General features: G+C 37.6%; 1 long non-coding RNA gene across 1 annotated transcript in view; it reads right to left on the reverse strand.

Moving 5' to 3' along the window:
* LOC139183547 (uncharacterized) overlaps nt 1-20,864 on the reverse strand; it is a 39,142-nt gene extending 18,278 nt beyond the window's left edge. Inside the window, exon 1 of the long non-coding RNA XR_011567043.1 lies at nt 20,743-20,864. This is a non-coding gene — a long non-coding RNA (uncharacterized lncRNA). The remainder of the gene's footprint in view (nt 1-20,742) is intronic.
* Nucleotides 20,865-21,087: the final 223 nt, after the last annotated feature.

Consider the following 21,087-nt stretch of genomic DNA (forward strand, 5'->3'; position numbering starts at 1 on the left):
TTATGTATTGAATTCATATCTTGAAGTTCTAATTCCCAATCTGACTACATTTGAAGATAGAACCTTTAGTGAGGTAATTAAAGTTAAATGAAATTATAAGGGTGGGATCCTAAGACTGTTGTCCTTATAAAAAGAGGGACACAAAGGATGTTCATGCACAAACAGTAGGCATATAGTGAGAAGATAGGTATCTGCAAATCCCAAGAGAAAGGTATTGGTAGAAATCAAACCTGCTTACACTTTGATGGATTTCTATTCCCCAGAGTTGTGAGAAATGGATTTCTGTTAAGTCACCCAATCTATGATATTCTGTTACATTCTCAATAACCAAATTTGGAACAATTGGAGTAAAAAAATAATGACAATGTTTAATTAAAATCTGTAGAATAAAATAAATATCCATAAGTCTTATTAATATAAATAAGTAATTGAGTAAATAAATGAAGTAGAAACTCTTTTTTACAAAGAGTTTCAATTAATAAATGTAGAAGTACTGAGGGGAATGTAGAATTATCGTTAGGTAAACACCACAGTTATAATTGAATCAAGCAAAATCCACCCATGGATAAAGAAGGCCATGGATGAAAGTTTGAGAAGAAATGGAATATTTGCATAACCTCAAATATCTCTCCCAAGATATTTATCAGTTTCCAAGGGAACATAGTAAACCTAGAACATAGTAAACATTGGAAAAACCTAGCAAACACCACATAAGCCGTGTGACTGAAGTTTATAGCACTAGCTATAATGCATACATTATAAAAATAATTTTCCCCTTGGTATACTGCAGTGAAAGGATACATCACTTCTGCAGTTTTCTTGCCAAAATATAAAACCTCACTCTAATCATGAGAAAACATCAGAATTACAAAATAACTAACCATGAGATGAAAAGTACCAAGTCACAATAGAAGTGGAAAGACTCAGGAACTGTCACAGCTTAGAGAAGATGAAGGATGCAGCAACTACATGTAACTTGGGATCCTAACTGGATTATGAAAGTGAAAAGGAGTATAACGGGGAAACTAATATTTGAATGAGTCTTTAGTTCAGCTGATAAGAGCTTGCTAATGTTAATTTCCTGGTTTGATCATTGAACTATGGTTTAACATCATGGGAATCTGAAATGCACTGACATCCTCAAGGATGGTGTTGGTTTGATCACTAAGTCATGTCCGAGTCTTTTGAGACACCATGGACTGTAGCCTGCCAGGCTCCTCTGTCCATGGGATTCTCAAGGCATGAATACTGGAGTGGATTGCCATTTCCTTCTCTAGGGAGTCTTCCTGACCCAGGGATCAAACCTAAGTCTCCTGCATTGCAGGCAGATTCTTTACCAATTGAGCCACCAGAAATCTAAGTGGAGGGTGTGTATGAATTCTTTGTATTAGATTTGCAACTTTTCTGTAAGTTTAAAGTTATTTCAAAATAAAAAGGTTTTATTATAGAACAATAGGTAGATGTATTTCTAGACATTTATCTTTGAAGTTCAATAAAATAACACAGTCACTTCCTTAACAACTAATCTCTCACAATTCTACTGTAAAGACATGCTATTATTCTCAAAATAAAATCATACATAGATATATATTATATATTCACTTGCTAGGTTTAAAGGTACTAACCAAAAGCAATGTTAAAAATACCATCTTGTTTTTCTAAAACTGAAAGAAGTTACCATACTTATCTCATGCTTTTTCCTATCAAAGAGAAGATTTACTATGAAACTTGAAAAAAAGTAACTATTTTATGTTACTTTAGAACAAAGAAATAATTAGCTATCTTTTAAAAGAGCAAAATTCTTGCCCAGAAATAAAAGAAAAATTGCCCCAATAAACCCTTTATTGAAAATGTATCCTATACAGCCTCATAAATGCATGTAAACTTATACCAATCAGGATTTTTCCAATGGGATACTCTGAACCTAATGAAAGAATGAAGTAGATCTGTACATTTTAAAATCAAAATCCATTGTAAAATAAAAAACAAGTCACAGTAGTGAGTATTTTACATTGCAATCTGTACTTTAAAACCTCTATAACTTATATCTGAATCTTATAAAATATCTATAACTTATAAGTTAATCTTCATAACTTATATAAGATATATATATATATATATATATATATATATATATAGTTTTTTGGGGGGGTGACAGTTTTCTCAAAGAATGCCCAAGAAAATTTCGATAGTGGATGTTTCTAGAGAGTAGAGCTAGGGGATGGAGTCATTTTTTATATACTGCATTGCAGGAGACCCAGGTTTAATCCCTGGATGCAGAAAGTGCCTTGGAGAGGTAAATGGCAACCCACTCCAGTATTCTTGCCTGGAAAATCCCATGAACAGAAGAGACTGTCAAGCTACAGTCCATGGGGTTGCAAAGAGTCAGACACAACTGAGCATACATTAATTGAAAAGGTCTTTGCTGTTTCACAATAGGAATGTAAAAAAAATGATTTTGGTAACCAGAAATAAAGTTGAACAGTGTGTATCATGGGATATAAATGTATCATGGAATATAATATAATGTGGTCACCATGACTTAATTTGATTAGTTTGGGATCCTAGCTTAAAACAAAATGTGTTGGAATCAAACTTCAGTGAAGCTTAGAAGAAAGCTGAAATCTGGTTGGCAGATAGTAGTCACTCATTCACCTATTCAATAAATACTTATTGAGTACCTACTGTATTACAAGCTTTTCTACAAGAGGAAACACTGCAAAACACAAGTACCTGTTGTCATGTAGATTACACTCTAGTGGAGGGAGGATGTTTTCATAGGAAAGAAACATAAAATTATTTTATATAATGTTAAGCACTCTGAAGAAAATAAAACAAGGTTCTAGGTTAAACAGTATGGTCAGGAAAGACCTCTTGAATTGAGTGACTTTTGAATTGAGATATGAAAATATGGAGGAGTATTCCCAGGAAAGTAATCAGCTAGTGATAATGGCCCTACAAACGAGTTAAAGGGATCTAACTTGATGAAGGAATCAGAAGGCCACTGTGACTAGAATTTAGGTAGAGGAAAGCTGGGTAAAAAAGAGAAAAAAAATAAAATGCCTTTATCCAATTGACGTCTGTGACTTGATTTTAGTTATATTTGAATAAAAATATTTATTGTATTTATTCTTATCTATGGAGAAGGCAATGGCACCCCACTCCAGTACTCTTGCCTGGAAAATCCCATGGATGGAGGAGCCTGGCGGGCTGCAGTCCATGGGGTCGCTAAGATTTGGACACGACTGAGCGACTTCACTTTCACTTTTCACTTTCATGCATTGGAGAAGGAAAGGGCAACCCACTCCAGTGTTCTTGCCTGGAGAATCCCAGGAACGGGGGCACCTGGTGGGCTGCCGTCTATGGGGTCACACAGAGTCGGACATGACTGAAGCAACTTAGCAGCAGCAGCATGAATCGTTATGGGCTTTCCTGATGATCCAGCAGGTAAAGAATCTGCCTTCAGTGAAGGAGACACAGGAGATGCGAGTGCAATGTCTGGGTCAGGAACATCCCTCGAAGGAGGAAATGGCAACACACTCCAGTATTCTTGCCTGGAAAATCCCCTGGACCAAGGAGCCTGGTGGGCTACAGTCCAAAGGGTAGCAAAGAGTCAGACACAACTGAGCACAATACCATTCATTCATTCATTCATTCATTCATGTTTGTTCTCCTTTAAAAGTATAAAGCTGAAGTTACTGTGGATATTCTTAATATGCTTTGGGGAATTCACCTGTTAGTCACTGAGAAAGATGGTTTTGCATAATTGCAGTACATCTCTATTCAGGTATGAAGAAAGCTATATATATGAGTGGAAAGTCATTAAAACAACCCATTAGAGGATCTGGGAAACTGATGGAACTGGGAGATCCATTGGCAAGATGAACTGCCAACAGAGTAGGGTAGGTTCTGCTTGGACTACAGTTCTCTTCTTGAAGGAGTGTTTTCTTATAAGTTGAAATTTATGAGATGTATGTGTCAACAAGGCTCTGGCTGCATCCCTCTAAAAGCTGAATACTTGAAAGATAGCCTAGGAATAGTATCAATGTGAATGTAGCGTTTGCCAACTTAAATCTCACCATTGAATAAACAGATGGAGAGAAAAATTATTGAACGGTATAAATGTCACCTTCACTTTTTAGATACAAGCAAAGAAATGTGTGCCTGCTTGCTTAGAAGATTTTTGCTGGACAGATGTATGCTCAGATCCAGCCTATTTATTAGAGAACAGTCTCAGCTCTCATTTTCAATTTTAATCACTGTGTCAATTTTAAAAGGGCAGTTCTCATTATATAAACATTTGGAAGTTATAAAGCTGAAAGGTCAGGGTGTAGACAAGGCAAAGATAACATGCCACCAGCTGGCATACACTTCCATGTGCAAAACTTTTCTCCCAGTAAGCTCAACCCTCAGATATGAATGTCCTAGAACATAGGAATCATTGCCTACCAGTTTCTATTTCTCCAGCAACATGATTTTACTTGTATATGGAGAATTACATGTATCTCTCTATCCAAGGATTATGGAAAATGGAATTCTGCAATTAAACTTCATAACAATTTCACAGTTTGATTCAGTCAAACATCTTTATGTAGAATAATAATCATAATTGTCACTGTTTCAGTCATTTTGGTCTCTCAGTCATGTCCAACTCTTTGCGACCACATGGACTGGAGCATGCCAGGCTTCCCTGTCCATCACCAACTCCCAGAGCTTTCTCAAACTCATGTCTATTGAGTTGGTGATGCCATCCAACTGTCTAATCCTCTGTCATCCCCTTCTCCTCCTGCCTTCAATCTTTCCCAGTATCAGGATATTTTCCAATGAGTCAGTTCTTCGCATCAGGTGGCCAAAACATTGGAGCTTCTGCTTCAGCATCAGTCCTTCCAATAAATAGTCAGGACTTATTTCCTTTAGGATGGACTGGTTGGATCTCTTTGCAATCCAAGGGACTCTCAAGAGTCTTATCCAACACCACAGTTAAAAAGCATCAATTCTTCGGTGCTCAGCTTTCTTTATAGTCCAACTCTCACATCTATATATAACTACTGGAAAAAACAACTTTGACAACGGACATTTGTCAGTAGTTTATTTAGCAACAATTACATAACAATCGTTCTGTCTGTGTTATCTCATTTAATTCCTGCCACATCTCTGTGAGGTGGGTATTTTCATCATCAACATACAGAAATAGAAATTAAAATTTACAGAGATTAACCAATTTTCTCAGCTATTGTACAACATGTGTGTGGTAGATCTAATACTTTAGCCCAGGCTTTTGCAACTTCAACTCGATGACATTAGCCTCTGTACTACTTCATCCCCTTTAATAAGTACCACTTAGCTGAGGGTTTTATTCAAGATGCAGTAACATTTGTATTATAGGACTCAAGAAATCCTAAAATACCCAAAGCACAAAGGAAGCATCACAAATCTTTGACATCTCATTTACCTAAAAGGTATAATGTAACCTGAGAACTTCAAAATGTACTGGCTGGACCCTTAAATATAGCAGAATGAAGTTTATTTTTTTTTCTAATTTCTTTTTTTAATTCATGAAAAATAATAAATATTTAAAACACATAAAATCTGAAAATAAAAGCACACTTGCAAATTTCTATAATATCTGGACCAAAATGCAGAAGAAAAATGAGATTTGATCAATTTTTTAATAATTTTCTTAAAGTTAAGCAGCATTATGGCAAGTGACCTATACAAATATCTCTTGTTGATAGACACAAGAACCATGGGTGTATGTGTATTACATGATGAAATGGATGAGACCCTGTTACAGCCCTTGTGTGAGAGCAAGGAATGTAAAGGGAAGTGAAACTAGAGGAGCAAATGTGTTGATTAAGTATTTGTATGAACATCATGCTTGCCTGGGGAGCCACTAGTGCGTAAAACAGGATCAAGGAGAAAAAGCATAAAGTGGTTGTCTGGTAGCAACACAGAGAGCTATGACCTAAAGACTTCCTCAACAACCCTCTTAAACACTAACAACAACAATAACAGTGACAAGAAAGTTGTCCCTAGGGCAAGGAAATAGCAAATTATTGAGTACATTTGCAATAGTAATTCTATGAAGAAGCTGACTGGTTTATTTCACTACCTCCATTTATCCCCACATGATTCTTTAACAAACAATTAGCTTCATTCAAAATAATAAGAAGAAAAGCTATTAAGTTTAATTAGGTCCCATTTGTTTATTTTTGCTTATGTTTCCTTTGCCTCAGAGACAGATCCAAGGAAATATTGGTATGATTTATATCAGAGTATTCTGCATAGCAAAGGAAACTATCATCAAAATGATGATGTCTAACTTACTGAAGGGAAAACATATTTGCACATCATGTCAACATTTGATATTAAAATTAAACATTAAATATTATATTTAATATTCATATGGGGGTAATATTAAAATATATGTGGTTTCTAAAACGCAATATAAAAAATAGTAACCTTATTTAAAAATGAGAAGACCTGAACAATCTTCCAAAGAAGACATACAGATGGCCAATAGGCACATGAAAAGATGCTCAACATTGCTAATCATCAGAGAAATGCAAATCAAATCCACAGTGAGATATCACCTCACACCAGTCAGAATGGCTATCATCAAAAAGTCTACAAATAACAAATGTTTACACGGATGTGGAGAAAAGGGAACTCTGGTACACTGTTGGTAGGAATGTAAATTGATGCAATCACTGTGGAACAGAATGGAGGCTCTTCATAAAACTAAAATTAGAACTACACTGTGATCCAGCAATTCCACACCTAGGTATATGTCTGGAGAAAATGAAAACACTAATTCAAAAGATAAATGCACCCCAATTTTCACAGCAGCATTATTTACAACAGCCAAGATATGAAACCAACTTGAGTCCACCAACAGATGAATGGATAAAAATCTTGTGGGTATGTTTGTGTATATATATATATATAATATGTAATAATGTAATAATAATATGTAATATTGTAATATGTAATGTAATGTAATATGTAATAATATGTAATAATATATATATATATATAATATATAATATATGTAATATAATATATATATATATATGTAATGCATACATACACACACAATAGAATACTTCTCAGCCAAAAAAAGAAGGAAATTTTGCCAATTGCACCAACATTGATGGACCTGGGGGGTATTATGCCTAGTGAAATGTCAGAGAAAGGCAAATACTCTATATTATTAGGTATATGTGGAATCTAAAAAAATAAAACAACTGAATGACTATAACAAAACAGAAACTGCCTTACAGATATAGAGAACAGACTAACAATTACAAGTAGGGAAAGGGAAGGCAGGAAGGGCATCATAAAGGCAGAAAAAGTATTTGAATAATAGACATCTAGAAATAGATACAGTAAAACATGTAGAAGACCTTCACACCAAAAAAGGAGTAAGAGGAATTAAAGAAGATTTAATATATGCGAGGCTATTCCATGATGAAGGTGTGGAAGATTCAGTATTGTAAAAATATCTATTTGATCCATCAGATCAGATCAGATCAGTCACTCAGTCGTGTCCTACTCTTTGCTACCCCATGAATCGCAGCACGCTAGGCCTCCCTGTCCATCACCAACTCCCGGGGTTCACTCAGACTCACGTCCATCAAGTCAGTGATGCCATCCAGCCATCTCATCCTCTGTCATCCCCTTCTCCTCTTGCCCCTAATCCCTCCCAGCATCAGAGTCTTTTCCAATGAGTCAACTCTTCGCATGAGGTGGCCAAAGTACTGGAGTTTCAGCTTTAGCATAATTCCTTCCAAAGAAATCCCAGGGCTGATCTCCTTTAGAACGGACTGGTTGGTTCTCCTTGCAGTCCAAGGGACTCTCAAGAGTCTTCTCCAACACCACAGTTCAAAAGCATCAATTCAATTTTTTAACTCAAAAAAAAAAAAAAAAAAAGCATCAATTCTTCGGCGCTCAGCCTTCTTCACAGTCCAACTTTCACATCCATACATGACCACAGGAAAAACGATAGCCTTGACTAGACAGACCTTTATTGGCAAAGTAATGTCTCTGCTTTTGAATATGCTATCTAGGTTGGTCATAACTTTCCTTCCAAGGAGTAAGCCTCTTTTAATTTCATGGCTGCAGTCACCATCTGCAGTGATTTTGGAGCCCAGAAAAATAGTCTGACACTGTTTCCACTGTTTCCCCATCTATTTCCCATGAAGTGGTGGGACCAGATGCCATGATCTTCGTTTTCTGAATGTTGAGCTTAAGCCAACTTTTTCACTCTCCACTTTCACCTTCATCAAAAGGCTTTTTAGTTCCTCTTCACTTTCTGCCATAAGGGTGGTGTCATCTGCATATCTGAGGTTATTGATATTTCTCCCGGCAATTTTGATTCCAGCTTGTGTTTCTTCCAGTCCAGCGTTTCTCATGATGTACTCTGCATATAAGTTAAATAAACAGGGTGACAATATACAGCCTTGACGACTCCTTTTCCTATTTGGAACCAGTCTGTTGTTCCATGTCCAGTTCTAACTGTTGCTTCCTGATCTGCATACAAATTTCTCAAGGGGCAGATCAGGTGGTCTGGTATTCCCATCTCTTTCAGAATTTTCCACAGTTTATTGTGATCCACACAGTCAAAGGCTTTGGCATAGTCAATAAAGCAGAAATAGATGTTTTTCTGGAACTCTCTTGCTTTTTCCATGATCCAGCAGATTTTGGCAATTTTATCTCTGGTTCCTCTGCCTTTTCTAAAACCAGCTTGAACATCAGGAAGTTCATGGTTCACATATTGCTGAAGCCTGGCTTGGAGAATTTTGAGCATTACTTTACTAGTGTGTGAGATGAGTACAATTGTGCGGTAGTTTGATCCATAGATTTAATTTCTTGAACTGAGTGAAAATTGACAAGATGGTGATAAAATAGTTAAGGAAATTTAAAGGCCCAAGAATAGCCAAAGCATTCTTGAAGAAGAACAAAGCTGAAAGTTGCAGTGCTATATATCAAGATACAGTACAAAGCTCTAATAATTAGGAAAATATGATAATAAGACAAGGAAGAGGAAACAGATCAATGAAACAGAATTGAAAGTAGAGAAAGCATCATTTCATTTTATGATCTGGATGTCTATTTAATGCATTGCTGAAAAGATGCTTTTTCAATAAATGCGCTAGAAAATTGAATGTTTTTATTAAAAAGTGAATAATGACCACAACATCATTTATACACAAAAAATATAGTCAAAAGCTAACTGTTGAAACAATGCAGATGACTTTGGAAAACATCTTCATGACATTATTTCCTAGGGCAGGCAAATAAACACAAAAAGTATTAACCATGAAGAAAAAGTAATAAATTAGACTATATCATAATTAAAAACTTCTTTCCATGAAAAGACACCATTGAAAGAGTAAAAACAGTAGAATATATTTGAAATATATATATATTAAACAAATAATTACTATCCAGAATATATAAAGAACATCAAAAAATCAATATGAAAAATGTGTACAATGGAATACAGTAGAAGGGGAAATATGCAAAATACTTGGAGACACTTTACAAAAGAGAACATCCAAGTGGCCAATAAACATACAAACTGCATTCAATTCTCAATAACATTCAAGTTATAAATATAATGTAATTAACTTTACATCCACTAGGATGGCTAAAATATGAAAGACTTTTTTATGGAGCAGTTGGAGCTACCATTGCTGATGAGACTGTAAATTTATATAAGAACATTGGAAATTTGTTTGATGAAATTGACTAAAACTGAGCATACGTGCACCATATGACCTAGTAATCGCAGTCCTAGGTATCAGTTCAGGTCAGTCGCTCAGTCGTGTCCGACTCTTTGCAACCCCATGAATCGCAGCACACCAGGCCTCCCTGTCCATCATCAACTCCCGGAGATCACTCAGACTCACGTCCATCGAGTCAGTGATGCCATCCAGCCATCTCATCCTCTGTCGTCCCCTTCTCCTCCTTTCCCCAATCCCTCCCAGCATCAGAGTCTTTTCCAATGAGTTAACTCTTCGCATGAGGTAGCCAAAGTCCTGGAGTTTCAGCTTTAGTGTCATTCCTTCCAAAGAAATCCCAGGACTGATCTCCTTCAGAATGGACTGGTTGGATCTCCTTACAGTCTAAGGGACTCTCAAGAGTCTTCTCCAACACCACAGTTCAAAAGCATCAATTCTTTGGCGCTCAGCTTTCTTCACAGTCCAACTCTCACATCCATACATGACCACAGGAAAAACAATAGCCTTGACTAGACGGACCTTTGTTGGCAAAGTAATGTCTCTGCTTTTCAATATGCTATCTAGGTTGGTCATAACTTTCCTTCCGAGGAGTAAGCCTCTTTTAATTTCATGGCTGCAGTCACCATTTGCAGTGATTTTGGAGCCCAAAAAATAAAGTCCTAGGTATAAACCCAAGCAAAAGGTATGAATCTAGTGTTTGCCAAAAGACACATGCAACCATGTTTGTGACATCTCTCTATATAATAACCCCATCAACTAATGTCCATCTATTGTAGGATGGGTAGATAAATCATGGTGCATTTATACAATGGAAAACTAAATAAGAATGAACAATCCATAGCCTTAAGAATGAGAAAGATGAATCCCACAAACAAAATACTGAACAAAATAAGCCAGTTACAAACGACTATCTAGTGTATGATTCAACTTATACTCAATTCAATCCAGGGAACTACCTAAGGTTTAAAAGTGAGGGTAGTGGTTATGCTTGACACCATGGAGGAGAGGATGGAAGGGGACAGATGTCATTCTGAGTCCTCTAAGAAGCAGGTGCTGAGACAGATTAAGACAGCAATAAATTTCTTAACAAGTAACAGTTGAAAAATACAAGTGGGTGAAAGCCTTATTGAGAAATGACTGTCTCTATACACTGTGCTGCTCTGACATCTGTGCAAGAAAACAAAATGGAGCAAAAAAATCCTTGAAGTATAACACAGGCTAGAGAAAGTCTCAGCCAATCCAATGGGAAGTTCCACAAAATGATTGTCAAATACAGGAGTTCTATCATTACACTGGGGCTTCCCTGATGGCTCAGACAGTAAAGAATCTGCCTGCAGTGCAAGAGACACAGGTTTGACCCCTGGGTCAGGAAGATTCCCTGGAAAAAGAAATGGCTACCCACACCAGTATTCTTGCCTGGAAAATTCCAGGGACAGAGGAGCCTGGAGGGTTACAGTCCATGGGATAGCAAAAGAGTTGGGCATGACTGAGCAACTAACACTTTCACTTTCATCAATACATTGGCTAGAAGTGGTCAGGCTGTAACAACCCCCTGGACTTGTTTACTAGCCGAGGTTGCCCTAGAAGACCTGAGCCTCAGTGGCCACATGAAAGAGCTGCAGCTCAGGGCAGTCAGCTTGTTGACACTGCAGGCGGCTGAAAAGCAAGTCTTTTCTCGAGGACAGACATTGGCCACACCTCCACGGCTGCCAGGGCAGAAGAGTAGCTTCTGAGCTGCTAAAAATGTCTCTTTTCTTTACTCCAATTCAGTTTATTCCTCAAATGAGGTCACTTTGTGAAAATGGTTTGAGCTGTGCACTCATGATTTGTGTATTTTCTTAGCATATTGTGCTTTAATAAAAGAATTTACCTAAAAAAATCACTCTAATCTTTTAATGTTTGTCATAATATTTTATTTTTGCTTGGGCTAGTTCTGGCTTATGGCCTGTGGTTTTGTTCAGCCCCAGATCTAAGAATGGTTTTTAAATATATAAAAGGTTGTAAAACATGCCCTCCTTCCCCTATAAACACACACAAGGATATGTGTGAGAGAACACGTGTGGCTCACAGACTAAAATACTTACTAACTGGTCTTCTACATAAGAAGTTTTCCCATTTCTGCTTCAGAGAGTTCTTCTAGAACTAACATATCATGGGATTAGTAAGTCAATTATCTAAAGTTCAGCATGCCTTTAATTTCTTTTCTCCCAAGTAAAATTTTATTTTATTTATTTTAAAATGGTATTATAGTGTATTAATCTTTGTTCTACCTTTTATCTGCAAATAAATACTCTATGTCTAGAAGAAAGCTGATTTTTAAAAAAACAGTAAGTTTCTGTATATTGGGATTATAAGTAACTTGGAAAAAAAACTCCTTAGGACTTTTTTTTAGTTACATGATTTATATGAAATATGACCATCCCATGCCACAGTTTTAGAAATCAGAATGATATCACATAGTCACACAACCCCCCACCACCCCACCCCACGCACACACAATGTTTAATGTAATAAGATACGGAGCTTACTGGGTGATCTTTTTAAATGCTGCTTTTCTTAGTCCTGGATATCCACAGAAAACATAGCAACATGTGATGAAATGGCATAATGTGATTTATAAGAGAATAGTTCATCACATGCTGGACTTGGTGTGCTGTTTTCTCAGCAAGAATCACATGAACTCTGCAAGTTGCCACAAACCACAAATGCATCTTCAACTTTAAAAAGATATTAAAGCTCACCTGACACATGCGATTCTTTCTTGCCAAATATCTTTCGACCCAAACTGCGTTCACAGAGGCTCTTTACCTTCCTCATAAAAACACCCAGAAATATCAAATGCGTGGTAGAGTCACAAGTAAGGGACCTTCCCTAGGACTTTTTTGTGCCCTCTCATCTATGGAGAATTTACCATGAACTTGACAGAACTCTAATTCTCACTTCTTCCAAACCTCTTGCATAAGGGCACATTAGAAATATATATATATATATATATATATTAGCCACATAATCAAAAATCTTCATGTTAAAACATTTTCTGTTTGTCCTTGAGAAAATTAGGCATTACTATCAAGTCTTCATTCCTTTTTTGTAACATGAAATGAAAAGGTTTAGACGATTTGCCTTCATTTTCTATTGCTGTAAAGCCAACACTACAAACATATGGACTTAAACACAGCATTACTTTGCCAACAAAGGTCCGTCTAGTCAAGGCTATGGTTTTTCCGGTGGTCATGTATGGATGTGAGAGTTGGACTGTGAAGAAGGCTGAGTGCCGAAGAATTGATGCTTTTGAACTGTGGTGTTGGAGAAGACTCTTGAGAGTCCCTTGGACTGCAAGGAGATCCAACCAGTCCATTCTAAAGGAGATCAGTCCTGGGTGTTCTTTGGAAGGAATGATGCTAAAGCTGAAACTCCAGTACTTTGGCCACCTCATGCGAAGAGTTGACTCATTGGAAAAGACTCTGATGCTGGGAGGGATTGGGGGCAGGAGGAGAAGGGGACGACAGAGGATGAGATGGCTGGATGGCATCACTGACTCGATGGACGTGAATCTGAGTGAACTCCAGGAGTTGGTGATGGACAGGGAGGCCCTGGCGTGCTGCAATTCATGGGGTCGCAAAAAGTCGGACACAACTGAGTGACTCAACTGAACTGAAACACAACACAAATACTCTCACTTTCTGTGGATTGCACATGATTGGGTTCTCTGTTCAGTGCTTCACCAGATAAAACCCAGGTTTCAGCTACATTTATAATTTTCATCTGGGGTTTAGGCTCCAGCCGTAAAGAATCTGCCTGCAATGCAGGAGATGTAGAAAATGAGAGTTCCATCCCTGGGTCGAGAAGATCCCCTGAAGGAGGAACTGGCAACCCACTCCAGTAATCTTGCCTGGAAAATCCCATGAGCAGAGAAGGCTGGTGGGCTACAGTCCATGGGGTCACAAAGAGTCAGACAGGACCGAGTGACTAAACACGAGCGTGCAGAAAGCTCACGAGCTGTTGGCAGAATGTATGTCCTTGCTCTTGCTGTACTGAGTCTTTTGTTTTCCTATTACTGTAGGTGTAGGACCACCCTTTTTTTTTAATTGGAATATAATTGCTCTATAATGTTGTATTAGTGTCTGCTGTACCATGAAGTGAATAGCTATATATATATACATGTACCACCCCCTCTCCACCGGCTTTGACCTCCATTTCTCCCATCCCACCCATCTAAGTCAACACAGAGCACTGAGCTGAGCTCCCTGTACTGGAAGCTGCTCTCTACTAGCTATCTATTTCACATGTGGTAGTGTATTTATATCAAACCTAATCTCCCAATTCATCCTGCCTTCCACTTCCCCTGCCCCATGTTCGCACATCCATTTTCTACCTCTGTATCTCTATTCCTGCCCTGCAATTAGGTTCATCTGTACCATTTTTGTCGATTCCACATATGTGTATTGATATACAACATTTGCTTTATTGTTTCTGACTTACTTCACTCTGGATGATAGACTCTAAGCCCATCCACATCTCTACAAATGACCCACTTTCATTTCTTTTCATGGCTAATATTCCATTATATATATATATGTCCCACATCTTCTTTATCCTCTCATCTATCAGTGGACAACCATTCAATATCTAGAAGCTGCCACATTCCCTGACATCTGGTCATCTGCAAAGCCAGCAATGGAAAAATCTTCCTCACATCAAATCTTTCTCTTGCTCTAAACTTCTGAATTCCTCTTTGCTCCATCTATGCACCCATACTGTTTAAGGGGTTTGTCTGATTAGGTCTGGCCCACCAGGATAATCTCACTTTCTTAAAGTCAACGGTGCTACATAACACAATCTAATTATATACATAAAATCTACAAGATTCACAGTTCCAGTGATAATATACAAAAATGTACACTGGGGTGGAGATCTCAGAAGCCATTTTAGAATTCTGTCTACTAGGGTTGCTTTAGGGATTCCCTGGTGGCTCAGACGGTAAAGCGTCTACCCACAATGTGGAAGACCCGGGTTCGATCCCTGGCTTGGAAAGATCCCCTGGAGAAGGAAATGGCAACCCACTCCAGTATTCTTGCCTAGAAAATCCCATGGATGGAGGATGGAGGATGCCTACAGTCCATGGGGTGGCAAAGAGTTGGATACAACTGAGCAACTTCATGGAGGTTTCATGGAGGGTTGCTTTAAGGGTTAAATAAGATAACATGGCGGAGAAGGCGATGGCACCCCACTCCAGTACTTTTGCCTGGAAAATCCCATGGACAGAGGAGCCTGGTAGGCTGCAGTCCATGGGTCGCTAAGAGTCGGACACGACTGAAGCAACTTAGCAGTAGAAACAAGATAACATGGAAAAACACTTATCTGAATATCCAGCCCTTAATAGAGGTCTAACAAACTGATTTATCCTGATTATGATACTGTGGAGAAGGAAAGAAAATGAACTACTAACTAGTCAGATGAACCACAGGAAATCACCACTTCTATAGATCAATAATAATATATCAGCAATTTCATATTGTCCTATTTACCATATCTACTCAATAGCACATTTCACAAAACATTGAATAAACACCTCTAGGTGATTTTTAGTCCATAATTTATTCATTCTCTTCTTTCATTCATTCATCCGTAGCAATGTAGAGCTTACAGAAAAGAACAAGGTAACCATCCCTAAACCTTTTAAAACCTTAGGATCTAGTGGATTTGAGTCCTTATAGATTTTAACAGTGCAGTTGATATTAAACAAAGCTGCTTCTGACAGAGCTAAAAGAAGCAACACATATAGCAATTTCATGCGTCTAACCTCACATTGTTTATAATCCCATGACAAAAACAAATGGAAACGATAAATTTAGAAGAAGCTCTGTACTATACAGGCTCTGTGACAAATGGAGTTTATAGTCTTGGCAAGCAGCCCCCAAGGTTTTCCAGCGTTAGCTGGCATCTTAGTTTGGAAATACCTTTCTTAGTTTCTCAGCAACAGTTAAGATATGACAAACAATCCCAGTGTCTCCTTTTTTGGCTTCAAATAAAATAGCATAAGCATATTTAAACATCTATCTTCTGGCTTCTAAAAATCCTCTTTCTCATGAGCACTTAATTCATAGCTCTGTACACCTTACAAGAGTCTCCCAAGGAGAGTTGTCCAAACTTTCCTGGAAACTTTAAAGCTTCTTTTGTAATATGATTCAGAATTCTGTTCTTTCCCAGTCTGTTTTCCATTATTTCATTGGTCAGGATGTGGGAAATATTTGCTGCAGATAAGACTCATCTTTTTACTTTGCCAATGGCAACTTGTTTGACTTATACTGTAATGTAAAGACAGCTCTCAAATTATTATTAACTTCATTGTGTTGATATCATTACAATAAAGTATATGATAGAAGATGTTTTAGACACAATCTCCTCTAATTCTCATCCTCATCATACTTTGAATTCTTTTTTATTGTTATAATTAACATACAATATGATATTAGTTTCAAATTTCACTTTGAATTCTTTTTGCAATATCCTCAAGCAGTTGCCATGCAACCTCTTCTTGAACACTGAGATAAAGAAATCACTAGCAAAGAAGTATTGCTCACACTTTTTATTCTTAACTTCCAAGCTGGAAAAAAAAAAAAAATAGTGTATTACAGGTTTCATTGCTGAACTTACAGTCTTTTGTGTTGGGATTGTGGATAAGCAAAAATAGACCTCCCTACCCTCCCCAGATACACGTAGATTAGATTATATCTCAAACTTAATTAGCCAAGGACACAAATAATTAACAGAAGCAAGATTGACCAAACAAGTCAGAAACAGATGTAATTTATCTTAATGTGACTTTTTCTGGGCCTCCAGTTTTCAAAAAGACAGAAGCTAACAACAGTTTGAGCAGGGCAGAACAGTGCCTGGTCTGAGAAAACAGTCTGATTTTTCTTACCACAAGCTTTCTTAAAAACTATTTATTTATTTATTTCCTTTCAGCTCTGCAAGTGGTTGTGCGTTTGTGGACCTTACTGTGCAATACTGTGTCTAGTACAGTAGTACATCATCTTTATTTCAAGCCTAGGAAGTCTAGAAGACAGCATAAAAGCAATGGTCATGTAGCTGGTATTACACTCTGTGATTGTCTTAAAAGCATATTACAAAACTCCAAATTTCTATGAGCATACCCTGACCATCCCCACACTGAAGTTTCTCTTTATTAACTATTTACAAATAAATCACTCACATCAGGCGAATTATCTGCATCACTTTTCTAATGGAAATCATCTTTAAGATTATGTGTTCAAAACAGTTCTTTCTTCTGTAGATTTGCTTATTTTCCCAACATTTCTTTTCATATTAATGACATCGTTATTATTCTGACCTCCCAAGTGGCTCCAACGGTAAAGAATCTGCCTGCAATGCAGGAGACCAGGGTTTGATCCTTGGATCGGGAAGCTCCCCGGAGATGGAAATGGCTACTCACTCCAGTATTTTTGCCTGGAGAATTCCGTGGACAGAAGAGCCTGGAGGGCTACAGTCCATAGGGTCGCACAGAGTCAGATACAACTTGAGCAGCTAACACTAACATCCAAGTTAAATTCATCAAACTGACTTCTTCTTAAATCCCAAATCAAAGTTGTCATTAAGTTGAGATATCTTGGCTAGCTATTTTCTGTCCACAACTGCTGACATAGTTTAAATTTATATTTTATCTTGCTGTCATAGCCTAGTATATTGAGTCTACTCCATCACAAAAAGCAAAAAACATCATTTTTTCCCCCATTCCACTTCCTTGGTCAAGAATCTGCAATGAATCATTCATTTTCCATAGTATCAGGAAGTATGACCAAAATATTATTTAACACTTTCTGCATGAAGGGTCAAAAGATCTGATCTGTTTCTTATTATGGAACATTTTTATGTTTAATGTCATCATGTTTGTTTCCTTTATAGCCTTTCCACAGCTTGAAATGACACATTTCTTTGTTTAATGATGTATTTATTATTTATTTAATTAAACTGTAAGCCTCGCAAAGGCAAGAGCCAGGCTTTTTTATTCACTGTGTATCTTGTGCCTACTCTAGGTTATTGTATGCTAAAGCTGAAGCTCCAATACTTTGTCTACCTGATGCGAAGAGCTGACTCTTTGGAAAAGACCCTGATATTGGGAAAGATTGAAGGAAGGAGAAGGGGACAACAGACGATGAGATGGTTGGATGGCATCACAGACTCAATAGACATGAGTTTGAGCAAGCTTCTGGAGATGGAGAAGGACAGAGAAACCTGGCGTGCTGCAGTACATGAGGTCGCAAAGAGCTGGACATGACTGAGCGATGGGACACTAGGCAAATATAATGAAATAATGCCATTAACAGGAACATGGCTGGACCTAGAGATTATCATAGTGAGTGCAGTAAGTCAGACAGAGAAGGAGAAATATCATATGACATCCCTTATATGTGAACTCTGAAAAGAAACAATACAAATGAACTTATTTACAAAACAGAAACAGACTCCCAGACTTAGAGATTGAATTTCTGGTTACCAGGGGGAAAGTTAGGGAGAAAGGTAGTTAGGGAGTTTGGGATTGACATGTATACTTCTATATTTAAAAGGGACAATCAACAAAGTCCGACTATATAGCACAGGGAACTCTGCTCAATGTTATGTGGAATCCTAGATGGAAGGGGAGTCTGGGGGAGAATGGATATATGTATATGTATGGCTGAGTGCCTTTGCTGTCCACCTGAATCTGTCACAACATTGTTAACTATCAGTTCAGTTCAGTCACTCAGTCATGTCTGACTCTTTGCGATCCCATGGACTCCAGCACACCAGGATTCCCTGTCCATCATCAACTCCTGGAGCCTGCTCAGACTCACGTCTTTCAAGTGGGTGATGCCATCCAACCATCTCATCCTCTGTCGTCCCCTTCTCCTCCCACCTTCAGCCTTTCCCAGCATTAAGGTCTTTTCCAATGGGTTAGTTCTTCACATCAGGGGGCCAAGTATTGGGGCTTCAGCTTCAGCATCAGTCCTTCCAGTGAATAGTCAGGACTGATTTCCTTTAGGATGGGCTGGTTGTATCTCCTTGCTGTCCAAGGGACTCTCAAGAGTCTTCTCCAACACCACAGTTCAAAAGCATCAATTCTTCGGTGCTCAGCTTTCTTTATTATCCAACTCTCACATCCATACATCACTACTGCAAAAACCATAGCTTTGACTAGATAGACCTTTACTGGCAAAGTAATGTCTCTGCTTTTTAATATGCTCTCTATTTAATACAATTGACTGTACTCCAATATAAACTAAAAAGTTTTTTAAAAGGCAAATAGAAGGTGCTCAATAAACACTTACTGATTTAATGGAGAAAGGAAGTAAGGACAAAAGGAAGGGAAAGAGGATGAAGGAATTATTCTCCTGGTCTCCTCACTTGAGCACACCACCTATTTCCTTCTCTACCCCCATTTCATATATATACTTCCAGATAATTCATTGCCTTTTTTTTTTTTACTACATCTCTTCCCTCTATAGCTCCCTACTTTTTCTGCACATCAAATCTTGTCACAGGACAAGTCACATCTCATCTCAGCTTCTCCTGATTCTATGTACCTTCCAACCAGAGACATGTCTCATATTTAATGAAAAGTTAAGTATCCATCTAATTTTAAGCACCTGGTTACATATTTTCTTACACTGCCATATAATCATTGAATATTTGGTATTGTTTCTGCAAATAGACTACCTTTCCAGTTGTTTGTCCTCTCCCTGTCTGCTATCAGAGTCTTTCACCACTCTTTCTCCTCTCTACTCTGCATTATGTTAATCTATATTTCCCAGACTCCCTACTCTCAGCTTCCCAGTAAGTTTAGCATTGAGAGAAACTCATGGAAGTTTAGGGGGAGGAGAAGCTGGGGTGTTTCTGTTTCCAGAGACTATTCTTACAGGTACTGTATTTTATCCATGGCTTGTCTCTTGCTAGGCAGCCACTGCTGTGGTTCTACCTTCTTCAGATGCCCTCATTTCTGGGTTCTAGTAATATCATCTCTCCCTTTGTTTTACTCTCCATTGGGAAAGTAAGGGCTTCCTGCTGTACCTAATTTCTGGGTTACTCCAATCAAAACCAGTTCAGCTGTTCTTCTATTCATGTATCAGAAATTCCTTTTATCGACTTTCTTGTGTTTGAAGGACTTCAAATAATTTCTTTTTTTCTGGCAGGACCCTGACCAATGTGCCTTCTTTAACTATTTTCTAGGATATGAAATTTTCCTATATCCTTCCATAGCGGGTCTTGTAAAGTTGCTTATGTATGTTCATTGTTTTTTTTTAATGAGCTTTACATGCTTTTATTAGAAACAGTCACCTGGAAAATATTCCACTGTTTTCTATAAACAAGATTCAAATAGTGTATTCCCCCAGTTCTTGAAGGAATGTCATTTAGCTTTCTTCTGGGGTAAATAAAGGTGAGATGATTTTGACTAGCTCACAAACATCAAGGAAAATAAGTGTGTTCTCTGTGTTTAACATTACACATAAAATAGGCTTTTCACTTTCCCTCATTTTGTGTACTGAGTCACATCCCGATCATCTATAGAAAAAGTGTTATTAATAGCTAAGACTCTAAAGGCAAGAATTAAACTGTGATTAAAGTTGCAGTGTGTGCTCTTAAGTTCAATTCAATCTATGTGTCAATTAATAAACAAGATCCATTTAAATTACTTTACCCCTTTCACTAGAAATGAAACAAAGCTATACTTCCTCAAACATCTTTTAAAGGAATCTTTTTTTTCATGCTTCATCCACTACTGATTGAATCACATGAGACTATTTCCGACTGTCTTCTACTTTTGTAAAAGGACAGTATAGTTCATGACTGAGTATAAAATAGAGGTGTAAAATCTCAGCATAAAGTAAAACAAGACTCTAAAAGATTGGAAAAAAAGAAAAACAAGCAAAAAACAAACAACCTAAAAAGCAAGATGAGGCTCTAAAAAGACTGGAAAGACTGGTGGAAAGATACTCACCCCACAGCTGCTCAGGACTAGAAGTGTAGTCTTAATTAAATCAGTGAAATGCTTAGTTTCCCTTCATGCTCCTTATTTTCAACATTCAGGAATGGGCTGGATTAAATGATCTGTTAAGACTCCAGCTGAAAAGATAGATTTAAACAAACAAAAAGCAGAACTGGTGACACCTCTCTTTTGATTCCAATACAAAAGCAGTCACACAGCCTTTGTGAATCAAGGAGTATTGACGTAGGAATACATAATAGGAGAGGCCAACAAAATATTTTTCATTTTTGAACCAGTCCTTTCACAGACAATGAGACACTGAATAAACTGAGAAGCAATCACACTTTGCTTGGCAAT

The sequence above is a fragment of the Bos indicus genome, chromosome 6 (assembly GCF_029378745.1).
Source record: "Bos indicus isolate NIAB-ARS_2022 breed Sahiwal x Tharparkar chromosome 6, NIAB-ARS_B.indTharparkar_mat_pri_1.0, whole genome shotgun sequence".
NCBI lineage: Eukaryota > Metazoa > Chordata > Mammalia > Artiodactyla > Bovidae > Bos > Bos indicus.